The following is a 9,702-nucleotide window of genomic DNA, read 5'->3' as shown; positions in this document are numbered from 1 at the left end:
ATTATGGCATAATTAGCATTCACATAAAAGCATTAATTGCTGGAAAATGCGTCAGAATCTGTTAATATGCGTAGCAAATTGTCTTTTGACATTTGAAAAAGGGTCTTAAGCAAAGTTAGTATGCATTTAAATGTCTTTGAAGCAAATGGAAATGCCTTGTCATACGAATGATTTGTTAATAACACACTATTTCGCATCAACAAAAAACATATATTAGACTAATATCGCATTGAAACCGAGGATGTTTTCAAGCTAAAAAAGTTCTATGCTAAGAAGTTAAAAAAACTTTGTCTCGGAAACAAGTCGCTTTGAAGATTGCAACGATCCTTGCCAATTTATTAAACACAGAACATACAGACTGCCTATCGTACTTCAACCATGTTAGCATGCGTATTATATCACAACCTGCATACATCACAATATTTCTTGACAATGAAATTACCAGGAACCATGCAACCACTCTCTGCATTCAAGATTTAATTTGAATTGTCTCGAAATGGTAAAGGTTTCGAGAACTTTACTAATTTTTTGTTTTAAGTCAATGCATTATTTTGTTTAATCCATTTGAAAATGTATATAAGTTGATGGGAAGGGGACTCAATTGACCATTTTAGCATGGTGACCATGCCAATACAGGTGGCCATATTTTACATGGAATGAAGCAATGATTGGTTTGCTGCTTTCCTGAAATGAATAATGAATAAGAAATGCATGTCGCAAACCGAGACGAAATCCATCTGATTTATGTCAAAAAGACAATTCAAGACCTTCCCATTATGCAGTCGATAGTAAAGATTTGTTAAGCTTGAAGTGTTTGATGCTATAGCTTGTATATGGACCTTGTTGTTCATTAGAACAGAACGTAACATAACATAATTTAACAGAATAGAACGTAATGTTTTCATATATGGTATCGTTACTATATATGAATAATTTTGCCGTATACTATTTACAAGCATGATATAACATACCATGAAATCTAATACTGATGTTAACAATAACGTAACTATGTTATTGAATATGTAACTGAAACAAATATACCAAACGGATGCTTTTGCTTTCACTTCGATCTTGAATCGTGACGACGTCGTTTACATTTGTTCTTGCTGTACTTGTCTAGCTGAATGTACATGTACGGTCCTTTGGTTTTCCCCACGAGCGAGTCATCACATCGACACCCTTATTTATGTGTATTGTAGTTATTATATCTTTATTTGGCGCTAATATCAGTATCTGTTCGTTAAGACATACTATATCAGACTTTGCTAGTTATTTATCAAATTATTAGTATTTTTTTCGGGATCTTACGATGTGTATCGTTAGATCGTTGATTTGATGCTACCGAAGTGAATATTTACCAAGTGTCCCTAAATTGTCCGCGGTGAGCATGTAGTGAGACCGCCGGATCATATGAAATAATTGTTTACTGAATATTTAAATACTTCATTTCCTCATTCAAATGAGGTGCAAATAACTCATCTAAAATGTGTGTCGTTGCATAAATTTCTGGCTTGGATTAATATGTTGTCTTACAATAAGATGTCTATGGCGTAATGTGCCTAGTTGAGAGTATGTTGATATTTGTTCCTTGCGCCTTTAAACAAACTCATTGTGTTATTGATACTAATACGTTCATTAATTAATACATCGATTTGGTAAATACTTGTGAGAGTTGCAGACCCATTAATCAACAATTCCTTTAAATAGTTTGTTAATTGCAAGTAACAGTTATACAGACCTGTCATAGAATATGCAATTTTAGACTGATCAATGGCATGCAAAGAGGTCCATGAGGAATTAATCAAGCCTGATAAAAAATTTTATTGAGAATGTGCTGCCTAAGAATATTTTGATACATATTAATGCAGAAAACTAGCCGTTTATAAGTCTTATATTCGTACAATATATCCATGCATGTAATATTTCTAGTTAATTTATCTGAGATACTGCTCATTTGAAGATATGGGTCAAAACAACAAACACGAACATGTATGGAATCCCATGATATTGCCCAATAAATTCGCGGAGTTTCATTGGACATCCTTGCATATCTTTTTTTCGATCATTTTATGCAAAAAAATCATTAGTTCACACTGGGGGGGGGGGGGCGAATGACGAAGACACGATGGCCCAACAGAATTCTGTAAAGTGTAAAAATGCAATGACGTGTTTGAACACTTGACGCTTGGTAGTGTTATGACCATAACATAGTATAGCATTTGTTTATTGCAGAGATAGGCTTCCTGCCCTCAATTCAAATGTTAATAAGGATATGGTACATACAACAAACCGTATTACTGAGTTGGAAGTAAAAGCTGGTAGGCTTCATACCATTTGGATTATGTTTTATATGTGTGTTCCTTGTTTGGCTTGAAGTGGATGCGGCACCAGACTATATGTATATTGTTTTCATTTTCTTTTATATTAAGAATTAATGAGTAACATTGTGATAAACATTGTTGTAAATTCTGATCATTTTAAAGGTAATCCTATGTGTTATTAAATGTGTGGGTATACGTTAACAAATGTCGATCGAAATATAGTCACGACTACTAGTTTAGTTGGGGGATTACAATCGTCATAAACTTAATACAATCTCATCCTAACAATCCTATTTATTTATGCAAAGAGCCGACTTGTAGTTCATTCGCGTAAAATCGAGATCGGGTTTTAGCTTTTTTGTTTATCTTATATAAAACAGTATGCGTCATATATAGATTGATACGTATATGTTTATAGCAAGGCATAGAGATTTCTATTACTTCTAGTCATAAATTGTTATTTTCTAAACCCTTATTACCATCACAAGTTAAATGTTAAATGCAATCCAGTTAAAATTTAGGCTTCCAGGCTTTTCCCTTTAATTTGTTGTTGTGTTTAGAAATAGTATATTAAGTTAAATGCCCTTTACTTCCTTTTGAAAATAGACGTAATGAAACGTTGCAAAATTTCGTCTGAAAAAAACACAACAATACGCTTAACTTTGGTTAAAAATAATAATTAAGTTGAAATATTATTATTTTCTAACATTTTATCTCGAAAATGTCAAGACAATAGCGGCGTATTTCCTGAAAATTTCTTTAATCAATCATCATAAATGCGTTTCGAATTTTAATTTGACATCGGTAGCAGACAGCATGGCTGTATTACCTCTTCTAATGATTAAAGAATATAAGGACATGTCAGATACGGAGACAAAATGCATCTAGTTTTGTGCCCTTGGTGTTGTAAAACCTTTTTTCTATTTGACTCATGATATGTGTTCATGCAATCAAAGTTGTCTTCATCAGTCACGCTTTCGAAGATGGGTTTTCTTCCTCCAAACTACAATAATGAAAATATCATCTCTTCTGTAATTGACATTCTGTTTATAACTAAATTTATACATAATGATATAATATTATTAAGACCTAGTCAGAATGCTTACCCTGAATAACAACTGTTGAACGTCGTTAGGCGTATACAATCAGCAGAAGTTACTTTTGCATAAATAGAAAACACATAACAAAAATAATGAAAGGACAACTGAAAAAACGTGATTGAAACAACGCCGTAATTTGGTGTTTAATTTGACGTTAATATCGACGAGATCCAATTATATGATTGCTTCGTTGAAGTGACGATAAATATGTTTTATTTTTATTTCATATCCACATGCAGTATATGTAAATCTGCAATGATAAACATTCCAATACGAAAGTAATCATATGTAACACAGATGGAACATTTTGGTAATGCAATACTATAACAACACAGCGATATGTCAATAAAAACAACAGTTGATCAAAGAAGCCATATCAGATTTTCATACCGTTCAGTTGTATGTATTCCACATAATTATACAAACGATATCTTTAAATGTAATAACATACTTTCACGTTTTCTCATTCACATATAATAACGAAAGACGCGATTGTGGCAGTTTGGTAATTGTCTCCACGAAAGTAGAAAAAATCTAAATTTAAAGTGTTATTAATACATTCCAGTAATACTCATCCACGGATATCTGGCTTCTTGGGCCTAAAGTGCACATATCTCGTGGGCATAGATGTTATTGAAGGCATCTGTTTTTGACTTTCTGTAAATTCCTCATCCGAGCAAGATTCGAACTCGTAGGCCACCATGCGGTTGACCTGGGTGAGCATTTGCACCAGTTCCATTTTGTTGGCATAGTTTTCCAACACTATACATAGTGCTTGTATATACCATGATCCCTCTTGGTGATTTCGCCACGAATAATAGCCTGAAATACAGAAATACTATATGATATAAGTACTTGTTACCTAAAGTTACTTGACAAAAGTCAATGACCATTAATAGAGATAACTCCTCCAGTTAAAAAATACCAAAGCTTCACTGCTGTTTATGAATATGGCATGCAGTATAATAACCTAAAAAAGCCTGACTGCTGCTTGTGAATATGGCGTGCGGTTGACCTTTAGAAGAACCGTTCCTAATGTTAGAAAGTTATTTTGCAAACTTCTTTATCCCCTTATTTGAATAAAGCTTTTACAAATAATGATTTAAATTTTAATTTCACACATGTAGTTGTAATATTGTTTTATTATACACTCGTTTTGTTTGTTCTTTTTCACTTCTTATGACTATGCATGAACACATTGACGAAAAAAATGTAAACACATTATACAAGTCAGAAATTAACTATATGTCTTTTTGGCCCGACTGTAAACCGAGTTTACTACTGTGTTTACGGACAAAGAAGGTTGTTGAATGTACAACTTGTGATTGTGCAATGATCGACTTAAATCGAATTTTCGTCGAAGGACGCCAAATATTGGCGATAATCGATCATGATCATCCAAACTCCATTTTCAACTTCATTTCTGACTTAGAAACCATAAAATACGAGTGTTTGATATTATATGTTAAGTCATTACAACGCATATCTATTTTTGACATTAAAATGAATAATTATTCAAGTTTTGATTTCTTCGCCATGCACATATGTTTTTACACTAATATTTAGTAATGAAATACGCCTAGATAATTTCCGGTACAATGGTCGATAACGATTATTCATTTTGATTACATTATCGAAAATGAACTTGATGTTCGAGTATTTGATAAAAAGATTTTCTTCATCGATGGATGTATACTTTGTTCCTAAAGTTTGTCATGTACATATGGAGAACAAGTCAGTGATTAAAAGGCATGTACGACCTCATACATAAAATGGAAATATTTCTTGTTAATATACAGTGTCCTATGACACTACATATCCAACAGCCTTGTCCTTGCATGAAATAAAATCAATGATACATCGTCGCCCCGCTAGAGATTATGGCATAATTAGCATTCACATAAAAGCATTAATTGCTGGAAAATGCGTCAGAATCTGTTAATATGCGTAGCAAATTGTCTTTTGACATTTGAAAAAGGGTCTTAAGCAAAGTTAGTATGCATTTAAATGTCTTTGAAGCAAATGGAAATGCCTTGTCATACGAATGATTTGTTAATAACACACTATTTCGCATCAACAAAAAACATATATTAGACTAATATCGCATTGAAACCGAGGATGTTTTCAAGCTAAAAAAGTTCTATGCTAAGAAGTTAAAAAAACTTTGTCTCGGAAACAAGTCGCTTTGAAGATTGCAACGATCCTTGCCAATTTATTAAACACAGAACATACAGACTGCCTGTCGTACTTCAACCATGTTAGCATGCGTATTATATCACAACCTGCATACATCACAATATTTCTTGACAATGAAATTACCAGGAACCATGCAACCACTCTCTGCATTCAAGATTTAATTTGAATTGTCTCGAAAGGGTAAAGGTTTCGAGAACTTTACTAATTTTTTGTTTTAAGTCAATGCATTATTTTGTTTAATCCATTTGAAAATGTATATAAGTTGATGGGAAGGGGACTCAATTGACCATTTTAGCATGGTGACCATGCCAATACAGGTGGCCGTAAGGAAAGATTCGATTTTAGTTAAATATTCTTATGAGGTTAAAAACTTTGAAAAAATGAAGTAATTTTATCGAAATTGAAACTCCCTTGATGGAATCAAATCATATCCAAAAAATGAATAATAATAGTTTAAGCATTTAGCTTAACTGACTACACATATTCAAGTGGACTCTAAACCATTGGTCAAGATTCAACCAGGCAAACACCATAACCTGGTCTCTCAAAATGGACACAAGTACTTTTCTCAAGCATGGTTCACATACTCGTATTGATGCATTCACAATTTGGCGAATATAAATAAGTATAAATAAAAGTATAAAATACTGCAATCAATAATATAGACTATTATGAACTGTTATGGCACTAGTTAAGTTATCCAGAATTTATTTAAGCTAGTTTGCACATAAGAGTAAAATAAATGTCGACAGTTATAATTGGATAAATATTAATCACTCAATAAATGTTTTGACACACTCTTACCAAAAAAAGAAGATTTATTCAATGGGATACTGTCGGAGATCAGACACGTACGTGTTTTGTATTCATTCTCTACAAATGCCTCGGTATCTAATATAAGCCGAACAAATGCCTCCAAACTCGAATTAAGTTATCTAATATACGCCGAACAAAGGCCTCCGAACTCGAATTAAGTTATCCGATATACCCCGCACAAATGCCTCCAAACTCGAATTAAGTTATCTAATATACGCCGAACAAAGGCCTCCGAACACGTATTAAGTTATCCGATATACCTTGAACAAATGTCTCCAAACTCGAATTAAATTAAGCGATGTACATCATACAAATAAATTGAACCTTTATCTTAGAATTGGCCATTTGGATGACTGGTGACCCTAAATCTTTACAAAATAATTTGAAATGATGTTACTTAATGATGACCGCACTGTAAATCGTAAAACAAAAGACAGAAACACGTTATAATGTCATTGCAATATGTGGTTTTGATCCGTATTTCAATTTAAATCTAACGTGAAATGAAATAATGTGCATTCTTTTAAGGCTCATCTTAATTTTTCAGGAATAATTGTACGTTTTCCTTTGATACATACCAAAACCTTCAAAACAACGTATACTTTAAGATACACAAATACTTAATAGAAAACTCATGAAATTAAATTAATGAATTTTATATTAATACGCCTACCAGGCACAGTTGAGTATGAGTAGAGAATATCTGCTTCTACAGGGATGCGTCTGCATCCAGATTCTCGTCTGCTTGGGGATAAGTCCCTGTGGTGCTGTCCACTTTTTTCCGACCGTCTGTCCGTACACGCCTGCAAAGAAAATGTGCTTTTAGTCAGCTAATTATTTATGGAATGATGATATGATGAAAATAACAGAATCTTTCTATTCCACCATATTTAGTGGGTCCGATATGTTATCAAATTTACCGGTTTATAACAAATTAATATTGTGCTTACATTTCTTACATATAATATAACTATATTAAAAAATATTTTTACAACATGATATATTAAATGTATTACCTCCGTAGATGAAGATATATATTTGTTTTTTTAGAAATCAGCCACAAGGAAATTGACAAATAGTTATAGAATATGTTTCCAACAACAAATGTAAATGTATAAAAATGAGTTTTATGGATCACACCAGAGTCATAACAACCGATTGTTCAATACATAAATGAGTTATTTTCGTGTTCAACGCTATTAACGCCTCATGTTATAACGTGACTGGTTCGGAGTTGCCACCCAAAAGGCGGATGATTCTAATGTAATCGTGCAATGCTTTTATAGCTTTTCAGAGCATAAAAACTAGCTGAAACAATATTCATGACTGAGCAAATAGAGTGCACATGCAATTAATACTAAATGTTTATATTACTGAGTGAACGAAGGGATGAATGAATGGATGGATGGATGAATGAATGGATGGATGGATGAATGAATGAATGGATGGATGGATTGATGGTGGATGGATGGATGGATGGATGGTTTGGATGGTTTGGCTGTATGGATGGTTGAATGAGTGGTTGGTTGGATGGATTACAAAGTGGTTTGAGAGATAAGATGAAATTGGATGCACGGATGGAGAGACGAACGAACAAAGGAAAGAATTGGTTCATGAATTATAAGATGCAAAAATATCGATTGTCCGATATAATAATTGATTTAATGCGGATGTGAGTATAAGTGAACATGCGCGCGCAAATACCAAATGATTTAATTGATGAATTGTTATCTTAAATGAATTGAGTGGGTATGTTAATGAATGAATAGACGAATATACTAAGACATGCATGAATAAACTAACAATACAACCGATTTTTGAATACAAGTTATAGGGGTAGACGCATTTGAATACCAATAGTATAGGCTTTATATACACAAAATACCTGAATGAAGAAAAGCTTTGGTTTCCCGACTAGAGAAGGGTACCTGTCCCCTTTGAAAGGCCACGTGAGTGTCTCGAGAGGCACTGGTCTGTGGCGTATACATAGCCCTCCCGACCGCAACTTAGCACGGCACAGCCGAAGCAATCACAGTCAGAATGGTCAGCAGAGGCAACTTGAAACAAACGAAGGGTTATCAGAGTATAAATGTTCAGCAAAGACTACTGGGAAAAATCAATCGCAGTTAGAATGGTGAGAAGAGGCTACTGAAACAAGCAATCACAGTCAGAATACTCAGCATAGGCTACTAAAACAAACCAATCACAGTCAGAATACTCAGCATAGGCTACTGAAACAAACCAATCACAGTGTAAATATTAAGCAAATACTACTAAGAAAAAGCAATCACAGCATTGTCAATTTGAATGGCCAGCATATACTACTAGAAGCAAAGCAATGACAGTCAAAAAGGTCAGCTCGGGCTACTGGAAACAAAACAATCACAGTCTGAATGGCCAGCAGAGCTTTTGAACACAAGGGCATCGCAGTCAGATTCATCAGAAGAAGTTACTTGAAAGACAGCAATGACAAAACTATAAATACAGTGACAAGGCCAGTAGCAATATCATTTAAACAACTGTATAAAAGTTCATGCCTAAGGCCTACCATACACTAAACGAGAAAAATACAACTCACAAACAATACAGACAAAGTTTAAAGATTTTTGGAAGGGTCAATTCGTACGTTTATATAGATATGCAGTGCAAAGCGCACATATGATGCAATGTTTTTATTGTAGAAAGTATGTTATTATATATTACCAAAGGTATTGTGTGCAAACTTTTCTCAGAGATCTTCGAAACCAAGGTATTATAATAACAGATGTAATTGACACATAGCAATGGTGCTTTTTAGTTTAAAAGTCAGGGGTTCATTCACATTTACATACCTTCATCCATTAGTTTCGTCATTCGGGCACATGTGACGTCATTATAACGGCGCACATCAAATCCCGTATCCTGAAAGCGTTCTTCCAACCGTTCAGCGTCGACGTCAATTCCTTCACGTTCTTTTTGACCCATACTTTCGTGGAAATGCTTGCTATTGAATATAAGAAAGATGCCACGTCGTCGGTAATTTAATGGTTTTCATCTAAAAACCTCTAAAATAAGTTCTATACGCAACCACATTTAATTGAACATCGGTTTATATTACAAGCAGATAGTGGTAGAATATCCTGAGTGATGATGATTAATTTCAAAGATTCTATGAATGCATTGACATTCTCGATGTTACAGCAAAACATGATTGTATTTTTTAGATTAGTTTTTTTCGAGCTGGACTGTTACGTAACTGATACATTGTAGCGTACAAAGTCACGCTCGAT

The 9,702-nt window shown here is 33.7% G+C and overlaps 1 pseudogene; it reads right to left on the bottom strand.

The window, feature by feature from the left end:
* Positions 1–3,992: 3,992 nt before the first annotated feature.
* On the bottom strand, positions 3,993–9,451 carry LOC128214134 (caspase-3-like; annotated as a pseudogene).
* Between the last annotated feature and the right edge of the window lie 251 nt (positions 9,452–9,702).

Source organism: Mya arenaria, chromosome 2 (assembly GCF_026914265.1).
Source record: "Mya arenaria isolate MELC-2E11 chromosome 2, ASM2691426v1".
NCBI lineage: Eukaryota > Metazoa > Mollusca > Bivalvia > Myida > Myidae > Mya > Mya arenaria.
The sequence above is the reverse complement of the archived record's forward strand: the minus strand, read 5'-3'. Positions and strand labels throughout refer to the sequence as shown.